At 40.3% G+C, this 15,079-nt stretch overlaps 1 protein-coding gene across 13 annotated transcripts in view; it reads right to left on the bottom strand.

Annotated features, from left to right (window-relative positions):
* The window catches only part of SRPK2 (SRSF protein kinase 2), a 310,148-nt gene that overhangs the window by 198,115 nt on the left and 96,954 nt on the right, over window positions 1-15,079 (bottom strand). The window lies entirely within an intron of this gene.

Genomic DNA, 15,079 nt, shown 5'->3' with positions numbered 1-15,079 from the left:
GTTGATAATCTGCACCCAGGGCAACTGCTCCTTGTTTCTGGTGTCTAGAGAAAAATTCAAAACCTTTAAGTTTCTTATATGCTTTTTGCATTCATTCATCAACTCAGTACACTTTGCATGCAAGGCCGTACTGACTAAATACAGTCCTTGTAAAACTGTTGCCTTGATCTGGGCTTTCTTTGCCTTGTGATTAGAAAGTACCAGAGATACCATATTCTCCATGGCTACCCAGGGATTCTTATTCTTTAAAATCTCAGCAGCACTTAGTGGACTGCCACCACACTGAGCTAAAAATTCCACCACACAGGTATTTACACACACACCACTTCTCTTTATGTTACAGTGTTTCCCTTTAAGTTGAAAACCCTACAGAGGCCCCAGAGACCTCTTTGGTAGCTATCCTGTATGTTTCCGAGAATTCAGAGCAATTGAAATTAGTATCTGTGGGGTCCCTTCATGATCACCATTTTGTTGGAATTATTATTTATGAATATTAAAAGCATAGGGCATCACCAGACATTAACTTAATCAGAAATTCCTTTATTTAATCCGAAAGCCAAATGATACCTATACAATTGCTCTACACATGTCTAAAGTCTAAATAATAAGCATTACTACATCCAATACAATAATAAAATATTTATAAGTATCTGATCAATTTCATACTTACAAAAGGACCAGACCAGAGAAGAGTCATTTCATAATGGCCACAGCATGATTGGACCCAATCTGATAAAAACCCTCAGATCCGTGGCTCTCTTTATATATTTTAAATACATAATTGTTACCTTCAACTAAAACCCAATTGCTAGCTTCAGCTAAATCTCAGTGAGGCAGTTTACCCTTGTTACTTTCCTTCCCCCAAGACCTTCTCTTCTGATCTCCTCTCCCCTCTTTTCTTTACCCACTGTTTTTTATTTCCATTGCCATTGGTTTCACATGGGCCTCATTTTCAAAATAACACTGGTATGTGGGAAGGTTTGTGCTTGTTTCTTATAAGACAGTTTTTCTTTGCCTTGTTACTGCAGTCCCCTATCATTGAGACAAAACTTTCCTTTATTTTATTAGTTACTTTTTAATACATACATCCTTGCCATTAAATTCTGGTCTCACAACTTACTATTCTCACGGCCTTCCTTTACTTGCTGATTAGGGCTTTTTCTGCTTACTTGTCACAAACTATAAAGCAAATACAGTAAGAGCTGTGTTATCCAGCACTTTACCAACTGGAAAGCTCTATAAACCGGCATTTCTGATCTTCATTGAAACTCCGGTTTATAGTCTGGGTAGCGGGGGGCCAGCAGGCTCCCTATCTGGCTCCACATGGCTCCCTGGAAGCAGTGACATGTCCCTGCTGCTTCTAGGCAGAGAAACAGCCTTGGGGGCTTCGTGTGCTGTCCCCACCCAACCCCGAGAACAGACTCCGCAGCTCCCATTGGCCAGGAACTGCGGCCAATAGTAGCTGTGAGGGTGGCGCCGGAGGGCAGAGGCAGAGCGCAGAGCCGCCTAGCTGCACTTCTGCCTAGGAGCAGCAGGGACATGTTCCCGCTTGCAGGGAGCTACCCAAGGTGAGCGCTGCCCAGATTTGGCACCCCAAAACTCCTCCCACACCCCAACCCTCAGCCCTGAGCCCCCTCCCACACCGAAACTTCCTGCCTCTTAGTTAACTAGAATTTTTGACTTACCAGCACCCCCCATTCCCCCAAAACACCAGATAACAAAGCTTTTACAGTACATTATTTTCATAACCAAACTTAAACTACCTTTAATTCTATAATTTCATAACTATCCTATAGTTCCCCTATGAAATTAAGAGATCCATGCCTGGAACTCCAAACATAAATGTCAGGTAGCTGAACACTGACTGGTCCATTCTTTTGATCTGCTTTTTTCCTGCTTAGCCACTTTGTCATGGAGCTGAGTTTTCCCTTGACAATCAAGCTTCAGACTGATGTCGGGCTCTTTCAGTCTAGCTTAGCGAAGACACTGCTTTCTTTCAAAGAAGGGATATTTGATACCCTGTTGCTTCTTTACATAGGCCAGAGCCATTCGATTGACTGTCATTACCAAGACATCCTGGTTTTTTCCCCACTTTTCTCTATGGGGCTTGAAGGATGAAACTGATAGCCTGCCACACATATCAATGTCTCTGTACCGTATGGTGAGTTGAATGGGTTTCGCATCAGAAGCGTGTAACATCTGTTACTTTGACATCTGATTCCAGGATGAGGTATTCTAGCTTGAATCAAACCTTGGAAGAATCTACTCTAGAAATAAGATCACCTCTTGATAAACAGAAATGTTGTGACAAGTGCAGGAGCAGGTGTTTGGAGAGCTAGATAGCAGTAATGACTGTGGTCTCTGTGTATTGGGCCTTGCCCAAGACAGCAAATATAAATGTGAGATGAACATCCCCAACAGGCTTGAGAATATCTGGAATGTGGAGGAAGTCTGAGTATGCATAGGGTGGATTAGTGAAAGAATCTTTTCAGAGTAACAGCCGTGTTAGTCTGTATTCACAAAAAGAAAAGGAGTACTTGTGGCACCTTAGAGACTAACCAATTTATTAGAGCATAAGCTTTCGTGAGCTACAGCTCACTTCATCAGATGCATATCGTGGAAACTGCAGCAGACTTTATATATACACAGAGAATATGAACCAATACCTCCTCCCACCCCACTGTCCTGCTGGTAATAGCTTATCTAAAGTGATCATCAGGTGGGCCATTTCCAGCACAAATCCAGGTTTTCTCACCCTCCACCCCCGCACACAAATTCACTCTCCTGCTGGTGATAGCCCATCCAAAGTGACAACTCTTTACACAATGTGCATGACAATCAAGTTGGGCTATTTCCTGCACAAATCCAGGTTTTCTCACATCCCCCCCCACCCCCATACACACACAAACTCACTCTCCTGCTGGTAATAGCTCATCCAAACTGACCACTCTTCACGTTTAAATCCAAGTTAAACCAGAACATCTGGGGGGGAGGGGTAGGAAAAAACAAGAGGAAACAGGCTACCTTACATAATGACTTAGCCACTCCAAGTCTCTATTTAAGCCTAAATTAATAGTATCCAATTTGCAAATGAATTCCAATTCAGCAGTTTCTCGCTGGAGTCTGGATTTGAAGTTTTTTTGTTTTAAGATAGCGACCTTCATGTCTGTGATTGCGTGACCAGAGAGATTGAAGTGTTCTCCGACTGGTTTATGAATGTTATAATTCTTGACATCTGATTTGTGTCCATTTATTCTTTTACGTAGAGACTGTCCAGTTTGACCAATGTACATGGCAGAGGGGCATTGCTGGCACATGATGGCATATATCACATTGGTGGATGTGCAGGTGAACGAGCCTCTGATAGTGTGGCTGATGTTATTAGGCCCTGTGATGGTGTCCCCTGAATAGATATGTGGGCACAATTGGCAACGGGCTTTGTTGCAAGGATAAGTTCCTGGGTTAGTGGTTCTGTTGTGTGGTATGTGGTTGTTGGTGAGTATTTGCTTCAGGTTGCGGGGCTGTCTGTAGGCAAGGACTGGCCTGTCTCCCAAGATCTTGAGTCTTCCTTTCCAAAAGAATCTTGAGTCTTCCTTTCCAAAGGCACATCTCTATATAATCTGAGTTGGGGTAATGATTAAATCAAATTGTACAACACTTAAAAATAAACTGCATCCGATGAAGTGAGCTGTAGCTCATGAAAGCTCATGCTCAGATAAATTGGTTAGTCTCTAAGGTGCCACAAGTACTCCTTTTCTTTTTGCGAATACAGACTAACACGGCTGTTACTCTGAAAATTGTCAAGAAAGGAACTGATGTGAATCCTCTTCTGACAGCTGCTGCTGTCATTAACACATTGGCAAAGATCACTGGGAATGTGACAAGGCAGAAAAACAGAAAAATGTCTGTATTAATAATGGTTTTGGAAAAAGGAAAAGATTTGTTCTGGTCAAACTTCCAGAATCTGATGATACACATATATCTTCCAATCACTACTTTTGTTGCTATTTGCCTGGAGGCAAAGCAAAGGGAGCTAGGTAGGAGTCTGACAAAGCCTGCAGCCAATTAAGTTTTGTCCAGGGCTGTCTTTAGTAACTTACTTCTACCAGAGGGAGGGCTTTAAACGGTACTAACATAACACAAGAAACGTATTTGTAGCTATGTTGGTCCCAGGTTATCATAGAGACATGGTGGGTGAGGTAATATCTTGTATTGGACCAACTTCCATTGGTGAGTCACAAGCTTTCAAGCCACAAAGCTCTTCTTCAGGTCTGGGAAAGGAGCTCCCAGCATCACAGCAAATGCAAGGTGCAACAGATTCTTTAGCATAAGTACTGAGCATATACTGTAAGGGACCATGCAAGGTAGAGTAGCCCAATAAATTCATTATTCTGCTAGACACTAAAAATCACAGACTGAGTAAAGACACTGAATTTATGGCTTATTACAATAATCTGTAACCCATTAACCCCCTCCTTTTATCCTATGACTACAGAGGTACTAAACGGGCCACTCAACCTTGAATGGTCCCTTACAATACGTACTAAGAACTTATGCCAAACAATCTTTTCCACCTTGCATTTTGCTGTGATGCTGCGAGTTCCTTTCCCAGGCCCGAAGAAGAGCTCTGTGGGTGTGTCTACACAGCAAAGAAAAACCCGCAGCTGACCCATGCCAGCCGATTTGGGCTCATGAGGCTCAGGCTGCGGGGCTGTTTCACTGCTGTGTAGACTTCTGGGCTTGGGCTGGAGCTCAGGCTCTAGCACCCTGCGGGATAGTAGGGTCTCAGAGCTCGGGCTCCAGCCGAGCCCAGAAGTCTACACAGCAATGAAATAGCCCCACAGCCTGAGCTTCAGAAGCCCAAGTCGGCTAGCACAGGCCTGTCACGGGTTTTTCTCTGCTGTGTAGTCATTCCTTTTGTGGCTCAAAAGCTTGTCTCTCTTACCAACAAAAGGTGGTTCAATAAAAGAGATTACCTCACCCACCTTGTCTCTGTAACAACACAGGCAAAGCAGAAGGCCATGCTTGAGAGCAGTAGATGCTGTTTCATTCTTCTCTCTATCAGCCCTTGAGGGAGGAATTTTCCTTCCAAACACACAGATTCACTGTATTCTTCACGTCCACTACCTCACGTTTTGGAAGTGTCAATCTGTTTTCTGTTTGGATACATCATAAAATTTCTGTACCTCTTTGAGCCATTTGTGTTTGCAGGACCACTCTCACCAGACCAGAATTACATTCTCAAAGCCTTTTTTGGTGATGGTACAGAACACCATAAGGTAGTCTCTTGCTTTGAGTCTATGTCTTCAGCAAATTTGGCCCGATGTCAAGGTCTGTTACAACCATGTGCAGTATAGTTTCATACTCCTTTGGAGAGGAGTTTTTTCTGGATCTTTTCTATGTTCTCCTCGACTTTGGAATTCTAATGGTAAAGAGAAAGACAAGGATTTGCTTCTTGCGCATAAAGGATTTCTTTCTATGGGACTTTCATTTCTTTTACTTCTGGAAGAAACCAGAGTAAACTGAGAATAATGATAGATTCCTTTTCTTTGACATGTTTTTTTTAGACCACTAAGGCCCTGTAATAATCCTTATATGAAAAGCAGTTAGATAAAATTTGAAACTAACCATATGGGGACAGCGTTTGGACTCTGTTTCTCATATTGGAATGTGAAATATTTTAATGTACTAAAATCCCAGAAGGCAGGGACGGGGGGTGGGGGTGAGGGGAGGAGGGAATGTTTACCTTAAGCACCAGGGGATGGATGAAGTCATGAGTGATTAAAGTCCTCGTTGCTTGTGACCTAAGGAACTGAATAGGTAAGTAGGAATCAAGAGATGGATCAGCTGTGGTTAATCACAAGGAAGATGGTAGAGTACTTACTCTGTATAAAGGGTCCTGAGTGAAAAAACTGTGTTTTTGTAGAAGAACCGCATTTGAGAATAAAGACACTTCCAGTAATTTTTCAGAATTTTATCCCTCTGAGGAACTGGGTGCTGGCCTAGAATAAATGAAGACTGTCTTACCTCTGACCGGTATGCAGTGTTGGCAGCAAGTGGGGGCTCCCTGTGCTGAATCTCTATCATGGATGAGATGGGGCCAAGAAGAATGTGAAGGATTGTCATTGGATGGTGACTATTGAAACAGGCTAACAAAAAATTAGTTATAAAAAAGGTTCCAGAGAAATATTTTAATATTTTGTTGGGTTTTATTTTTAATGCTCTGCAGGTTAAGGTGGCAAGAAGTCTAGATATCATCCATGCAGCTGACAGGAGGCAGAACAAATTTAGGAAGAGAGGACCTGCAAAAAATGTTTTTTCTTACCTCTCAAAATTAGACTATTCCAAGCCCTAGGTTAGGCAATATTTAGTCCTGAACTAGTTACAGGTTTCACAATCTGGATATCTTACCAGCTTTCAGAATGAGCAATACTAGAAAGGGGCTATCCCCAACTTTCCAATGGCTTACTTTTACCCTTGGGAGACTGCAAGATAAAGGATTTTAAGATAGACATTTATATGCATAGAAATGTTATTTTAAGTCCTTTTTAGCAGCCCTTTAAATATACTGCCCAAAATATTCACACTCAGTGAGAGTTCTAAGTAGGATTTGCAGCCCATTGTGCTGGACTCTGTACAAACACGGAAAAGAAAATCACAATCCTAAAGAGTTTACTCTCTAAAGACACAACTAGATGAGGGTTGGGAATGTAGATAAATATGGTGAAGAATTGGCACAACTTTGTTACTGTATTGTAGGTGTGGTTACAGTTTGGTTTAGGCCAGGTTGGTTTTTTTGTTGGGAGTAAGGAAAGAGGAAGCGAAATAGTCGCAGCTGATGACCTGTCTAGCCATAATCACCACGCTGGATAATGTAGGCATCAGGACTGAGGTGAATCTTATGGAGTTGAAAAAAGAGGAGCTAGTGGCTGTTTGGATTTTATCAGGGAGCTTTCCCAAGCATAATGGGTTACATGGGAGAAAGTACAGAAGTATTTAAGGGAGAAGCTGACTGATGGTTAGTAAAACTCCCAGAGACCTCAAGATAACAAACTTTAAGGTCACAATATTTTTACCTACAAAAAAAGCTATTTTAAGTCAGATTTAGAAGTTTTTATGGCTTCTTCTGAACCCTACAGTAAGATCATGGCAAATAAGACACCTGGGCTTCACAGGCGGAGAGATACCACAGTATATTTTCTAAGACAGTACAGTACTTTCATAATATATAATATAAAGAGAATACATGATGGTATGCAGCACTGTAAGGGTTTTATCAGCACTTATTTGGAAGACTTACCTGTGGCTTCACTACTCATTAGTAATGTATTGCAAACTCATGCCAGTAAAAGCTTTATACCACATTACTTCACTCGGGTCTGTATAATAATATAGATATGTGTACGCAAACATACTTGTGTGTATTTGTTTTTAAATAGTTTGATAGTGCTCAGATACACAAGAGCTCAGCATTATTTATCCTGTAGTATTAGCAACTGCATACAGCATGCACATGGAAATGCAACGATTTCACAGGGCACACAACAATGCACACCTATGTACAGGACAGTACTTCCCTAAACTTTGTTTGGAAGTTTATATTTAGAGATTTAAGTGAAGTCATGATTAAGTCATTTATTAGGCTAAGAGTTTAAATTCATGAAACCAGGCTAAATATACAGCATATTTATGTGCTGGAGTTCTCAATTACCAATCACATTTTTTTTTCCCTTAGTGTAACAAAAATAAATCAGATACAAATCTAACTTGAATTGGGAAGAGAAAGATGCACCATTCAAATCATTCCATCCAACCTATTTATACAAATGTCTTTCAATCATTAATTGCCTCCACACAATCACCATTTTGCTCAGCATTAACTCCTAGTGAAAAATAATATTTATGAAGGATAGTACAAGCCCCCAACGTCTCCCCCAAGATAATTTGTCATCTTGGCTCCAATTATACATACAAATAAACATCCTATCTGTGCTTTGTATTTCTCAGAAAGTAGAAAATGTGCTCCCCTGTAATAAAACTACTTCATAAACAAGCTTACGTTGAAGGCCCTTTCGAGAAGAAAACAAGTTCAATTCAAAAGGAAAAAATAACGCCAAAGTGGTACACAAACAAGTATCTCAATATCAAAGATGTTAACAAAAACATTACTTATAGTTACAGTAAAAATATTAAAATTATAAGTTTTGATGTTAAAGTCATAGCTGAAAGATTCCAGTAAGAAACAGGAATTAAGTGAAATTCTGTCACTGAGGACAAAAATATGTAGGAAAACAAGTCCTTAGGGGAAAAAATAAAATCTCTAAATGTTTACCTTTCAAAACACGATACACAGTGCATTTTGGTCTATGTCCTGAAGTGATTGGCAGCGTTAAGAATTTACAACTAATGGATGTTGTGACACTACGCCCCATATTCTTCATAGAGATAAACTTATGATATGAATATGGCATAACTATGATATTTTTTATGCAAGATGGGTCATGTGAGGTATCAATGGAAAGGTTATGATTTACTGAATCAGATTATCTAATTTGTATGCATGTATCATTTGTGTACCTGAAGTTAGGAATATAGACTATGTAACAATTAAAACTGTGTTTTCACCTGGGGAACGCCCACCAGACAGTATGCAATCAGTTTGGAATGGGCCATTAGGGAGAATAGGATTCTGAAGATACTAATCTCCCTCCTTCCTGAGAAGTTTCCTGGGATGCTGCTTTGACAGTGCAAAGTCATGTGATCATGTCACCTCGTACTGGACACCATCTTGGACTGCTGGTCCAAGTATTTTTCCACTAGGAGGGGATGGGGGTCAAATTTGGAAACAAAGAATTCCCGCCATATGCAAATCCTGTTGAAGGCTGGAGAGTGAGTTAACCTAGATTATTCTCCACAGCCTCCCTGCCCAAGAAGGAAGGCTGCTGAAAACACCTGAAGAGACAAAGGAACTAAGCTGGGGTGGGGGGAGGGCAGGGGCTGAGCCATGCAAGAAATGTCTAGCCTGTGAAAGGAATACCAGTGCAGTTTACCTTCTAGAAACTCTGCAAGCTGCACAAAACAACATTTAGGGTGAGAATGGGCTACTATTAGCCAGTTCATTTAGTGCATTAAGCTTAGGTTGCGTGTTTTGTTTTATTTGCTCAGTAATCTCCTTTCACCTGTTTGCTATCCTTTATAATCACTTAAAATCTATCTTTTGCAGTTAAACTTTTTTGTTTATTCTAAAACACAGTTTGTGCAATTCATAACAGGGGTGGGAGGAAGCTGCGCATATCTTCCTCCACATTGAGGGAGGGGGCAGATTTCATTAGCTTACGCTGTATAGATCTCTGTGCAGCGCAAGACAACATAATTTTGGGTTTATATTCCACAGGGTGTGTGCACCCAAGTGCTGGGCAATTCCCTAGCTGAAAGCCTTCCCATGCAGTACTGATTTCAGTATCGGTGTCATTCTGCAGCTGGGTGTGTCCCTACCTATGTGTGCATGCGCAGCAGGACAGAGTGAGGGAGCCCAGGATGGTGGAACAGGTGGGCTCAGTGGAACCCCAGTACATCACGTGGCACCCCGGGGGTAAAGGGGAGACCCATCACAGATGTGATGTCCAGAAAGTTTTTAATTCATGGGTGGAACACTTTATCTATAAATTACTATTTTTTACCATGCAAACATGCAATTTCCACTGCTATTTCACATCAGCACAATTGTGAATTATAACAGAACTTCTCATGCCTATATCCCTTTCATATTTTGCTTAAAATAAAATTAAAAAACTGGCACATTAACGGTATTACAGGCTGATTGTTTTAATGTGAAAATTGAACTAAACATCAAGCAACCCTACATGAAGTTCTATTAAAAGCAAGGTCAGTTCACTATTTTTAAAAAGGAAAAGTGAAATATAATGTATAATCACAGTGGACACAAAATGCCAACATCATATATTGGGCATAAAGTGGAATGACTTCATTTGCACTGCAGATGTTTATGGCCACTCTGGTCTACAGACTACTGGGGCCATTGTCCGCACATGCCATCTTACACTTTTCAGACATGTCAGGAGAATGCCACAAGACATTCCAGCGAACACCATTCTCCTGGTGGCTTGTAATATCTGGGATAAAATTCCACCAACCGAGGGAGGGAGGTGGCCCAGAGGCAGATGCTCTATTACATGGGTTCATCAAGTCTGTTCCAATGTTGGACTCTTGGGCCATCAAGCCCTTGTGGCTGTGCAGGGATGGACCAAAGGGTGAACAATCGCTAAAGCCAACCATTCGGCTAAGCGTTGAAGAGGACATCTCCCCAAGTTATTTTTCGTAAAAACTGAAAGTTAAAAGCAGCACAGCAAAGAGCAAAGTGCTCTTAAAACAAATTGGAATTGTTCTGAGTTAGAAACTAAACCAATTAGAAACTTATTTTTATTACTCTAGTTAAAAAAATGAAACAAGCACCATGGAAGAAGTATAAAGACAAAAGGATAAAAAGGGGCAAGAGGAAAAGTGAGCTGTCTTTTTAATATGTATATATCACATTAAATAAAATTAGAGAAACTCAAAATAAAGCAAACACAATTCCAGGAACATGATACATCATTCTGGCTTCAATCCTATTATGATGTCACAAAACCCCACTATCGTTATAATCATGAAATGCACCATTATCTAGCACTTATTCCAAAACATGTTTATATCACATTAACACTGATGCCATGTAATACGAAAGACAGCAAGCTGAATATTGCTTGAAACTGACTTATCCACTTGTGAGAATGTCATAGCCCTACTATTTGTTACCAGCAAATGACAATTCTCTACATCAATACTGTATAAGGGGGGAAATGTGAGTTGTGTGTTCTATATATGTACACTTTATGGACCCTTAAAAACCTTGGTTGCTATTCATGAAAGAACGCTACAATATCCTCACTTCCTTTCACAACATAATCTTGCAACAACTAGTAGAAGTTATTTTCTTAAGTAAGGAGAATAGAGACAGTACTAGGCCTGCACTTTCTCTTTCATTATTTTAGATTTCCTCCTCTATTCTCTTACTTCCTGACAGAATTCTTGGAGATGGACCAATCTAGGGAGAATGTAAATGCATCAAGAACAAACATTTCATTTGCTCTGAATAGATCAATTACAAAAAGAGAGAGCAGTGAAAAAGGCTCAAGGCTACAAAATGAATGGAAATAAAATACAAGAAAGAACCAGTTGCTGTCCCTACACAATCCCCATCAATAATACTGCACATTTGGATTTTTTTTAAAAAAGACATTGTCAAGATATTTTATGATCTGAAAACATTCTCCTCTTGCTGCTATTTATAAAACACCTTAGAACCTGAACACTGTTTTTTCCATCATACATATACTTACTGGTTTGCTATTGTAAGACTGCTCATGAGTGCAGGCCTAATATTGATTTAAAAAATAAATAAATAAAAAATAGAGCATTGAAGTGTGAGTTCATTTTAAAGTAAAATACACATATAGGGTCTGCAAAAAGATATAAGGCAAAAAGTAGGTTAAATATTTTAGAATTATTAACCTTGTCAGTGACCTTTAGCTACACAATAATACCTTTTATCAAACTACATCAATGAGAAGACAAATCACAAATTCCGGATCCAGAAATCACAGCGGTAAATATAGTTTACTGAGCACTTTGTTCTAATCTATGAGAAAGATTAATATACTGTGTGTTAAATTTATTAGGGAATGTTCAGTGATTGTAAAGTGACACAGACAGATGAAGTGACTTTTCTATCTTTAAAATGCAAAGTCCACAGACATCCTCTGAACGGAGTTCTGCAAAATAGGTTCACATAAAGGCACACACATAAGCATGTGCACGTCCACACTTTTAAAAGTGCAGCTGTAGCTTAAAGTGCTGAATGCACCAAATAAATACAAAAGGGGGACAGGACATTTGCAATGTAAATATGATGTTTTTCCTTCTTTTACAGGTTCTTGAAAAGCAGACTCCCTCCCCATGACTGCTGGTCCCAGCTCTCTAATGGCTGCAGCAAGAACTCTGCTGGCAACTTCACGTATCCACTACTGAATAGCCAAAGAACATGCAGGCTTAGGCTACCTGCAGAGAGGGATAGAGCAAGAGGTACAGTAAGTGAGCTTATTCCCAATATTACATGATTTTGTAATATGTTTTCTCATTAATGTTATCTTCTCTTAAAGGAGGACTGTCCTTCAAAATCATGCAAAATAAAAAACATACACAGAGGATACGCTGAAACTTCCCTTTATTTGGGGCAGTTATCACCCTACCCTACATTTCTAAATTTATATCTAATTGAGTCTACTAAATGAAATGTTTAATAAGATCATACAGGAAAAAAATATTTTAATGCTGATGTAGTAGCCCCCCAATCCCAACTAAGTAATTCCAATTATTTTTGAGTGAATTTCATAGGGAAAAAGAGTCTCATATTTGCATTACTTTCCTTTTTGAGGTTGTTGCCCTTCTCATCAACTTGAGGCCTCCTTGTCCTTAAGCAGAGGTGGGCAAACTACGGCCCGCGGGACCGTCCTGCCCAACCCCGAGCTCCAGACCCAGGAGGCTAGCCCCTGGCCCCTCCCCTGCTGTTCCCCCTCCCCTGCAGCCTCAGCGCGCTGCCAGCGCTCTGGGCGGTGGGGCTGCGCGCTTGTGCAGGGCAGCGCAGCAGAGTGTCTGGCTCTGGCCGGGCGGTGCGACTCACAGACATACTGCTCTGAGTGGCATGATAAGGGGGCCGGGGGGGGTTGGATAAGGGGCAGGGTGTACCAGGGGGCAGTCAGGGGACAGGGAGGAGGGGGCGGTTGGATAGGGCAGGGGTTCTGGGGGGGGCAGTCAAGGGTTAGATAGGGGGTGGAGTCCCAGGGGGTGGCTGGTGGGGGTCCAAGGAGCAGGGGGGGTTGGATGTGTGGGGGCAGTCAGGGGGCGGAAGTGGGAGGGGACAGATGGGGGGGCAGGCTGTTTGCCCACCCCTGTCCGAAAGCCTCCATCATCACACTTCCTTGTTAGTTTCACTTTATATCAGGGCCTCTTAAAAAGAGGGAAACCTGAGAGATAGCAACTAACCCAGGATCATAAAGCAGGACTTTAAGAATTTGAGCCTTCTTAAAACACGGCCATTTTTTTTTTCATTTTTATTCCCACCTTCTTCCTACTAAGGATTACTCCTGTCTGACAAGACAGTATATTGATCTTAAAAAAAAGAACATGGCTTTTCCTCAGGTAGAATCTGCAATCATCAAAGCACCCTTTTCTAAGAAAAGACAGGCAGAGGGTCAAACTCTCCCTCATCCCTTCCACTCACACTGGGTACAGTTTGTGTCAATGCACAAATCCTAACCTCTCCCCTCCCACCCCGTGAAGGTGCAAGCATCCTCTATTAACCCCTCCTGGCCTGGAAAACATGGGACCAAACCAGAGACTCTACTTTAGATCTTCCACCGGGCAGCTCAAAGTACCAGAAGAGTCCCATGTTCATAAATTAAAATGGAAACAAATACAACGTAAGACTGCATGTGTGCCCAAACAGTAAGTTTACATATAAACATTATGTATATACCATATACAGACTCAATACCTGTGCATAACAGGTTAAGGATAGAGTTTTGCAAACACTTTAAATGCGCTAACTTTCATTGTTTAATGTTACCTATTTGATAGTATAGATTTCTTTTACAAAACAGCTTTTTTATATTGTAATTTTTAAAGGTCATAGAAGGATCTGAAAGTTAATAGAGTAGATAATATTGTTTCCTACTGTGCAGCAAATAAATTCAGTATATTTTCGGTTCAGGGAAAAGAAGGTGGATATTTTACAGTAATAATGAAAAACTGTATCTGACAGACTGTGTGAAAGTCTTTATTTGCTGATTTCTGACCCTATAAACTGCGTAACTAATGAACGTCAACTCAAATCACTAAAATAGTAGTATCTCACAATGCTCAAAAATCTCTGAATATTGTAGAACGTTTACTGTGCATGCACAATATCCAATTTTTAATAGTTATCTTGACCTTTTCAGATTTACCTTTTTCCTTCAAAATACTTAAAACCATAAGGCAACTTATGAACTATGCACTTGCCAAATTTAATTTTTAAATTAAGGGCATTTTTAATGGATCATGAGCATAAAATGCATCTTTAAAATCCTTTCCTCCTTTTCTAATTATGTATAACAATAATTTAGAAACATAGGTTCATGTTGGTCAGCCATCAGTTTCTTCCCAGAGTTCATACTGTATTTTGACACACATTTTGAGCAACAATATATTTTGATCAGCCACCAGTTTGTCATAGCATTCGAGCTGCTAAAAATATATTCTAATTGGATTCACCACTTCATCACCGTATCCCTCACAGAAGCCCTAAAAATCACAGTTAACACCTGTTTCTTGTACTACTTTCACCCTGTCATCCTCTCTCCTATCACCATCACCATTTATTTGGCCTAACATTTTACAGTTTATATGATATCAAGGTGCAGGGGGATGGATAAACAAAACATCTTAGGCTTTTTCTTAATGACTTTCAATTTATACTCGCAAAGATAACCCAAAGCTTTTCTTACATTTCTCCATTTTGGAAAGGTGACTTAACAACCCACTCCCCCCACCATTTTCTGTATCTCTCATTGCTCTGATATTTTGTCATGCTAGAGCTAGTGAAAAGCAATATCATGGTTTAGTTCACATCTACCCTCGCTCGTGTCATAAATCCAATTAAACTGCTCATATGGTTTTAAAGCCATGGTTGCCCCACAGCACACTCTCATTTTTAATTATTTGTCTTTTATCCTATCTATGTTCCCTTAACTTAAATTTCCAGTGCACTGCCATTATGTTTTATTATGTTTAACCATTCATTCAAATACATTTTAGATAACATAATTTCAGCTAAAGAAGCCTGCTTAGGTGTACTAAATTACTAATTACAATTCTGGCAACTCATTTCCGAAATATATAATACTCAGCTGCACACAGATGAAATGATTTAATTCAAATAATATTTTGATTTGAATTGATCTTATGTTGTCCTCAGTTGAAA

Source organism: Lepidochelys kempii, chromosome 1, assembly GCF_965140285.1.
Source record: "Lepidochelys kempii isolate rLepKem1 chromosome 1, rLepKem1.hap1, whole genome shotgun sequence".
NCBI classification, from domain to species: domain Eukaryota; kingdom Metazoa; phylum Chordata; order Testudines; family Cheloniidae; genus Lepidochelys; species Lepidochelys kempii.
Note: the sequence above shows the minus strand (reverse complement) of the source record. Positions and strands in the feature narration are given on the sequence as shown.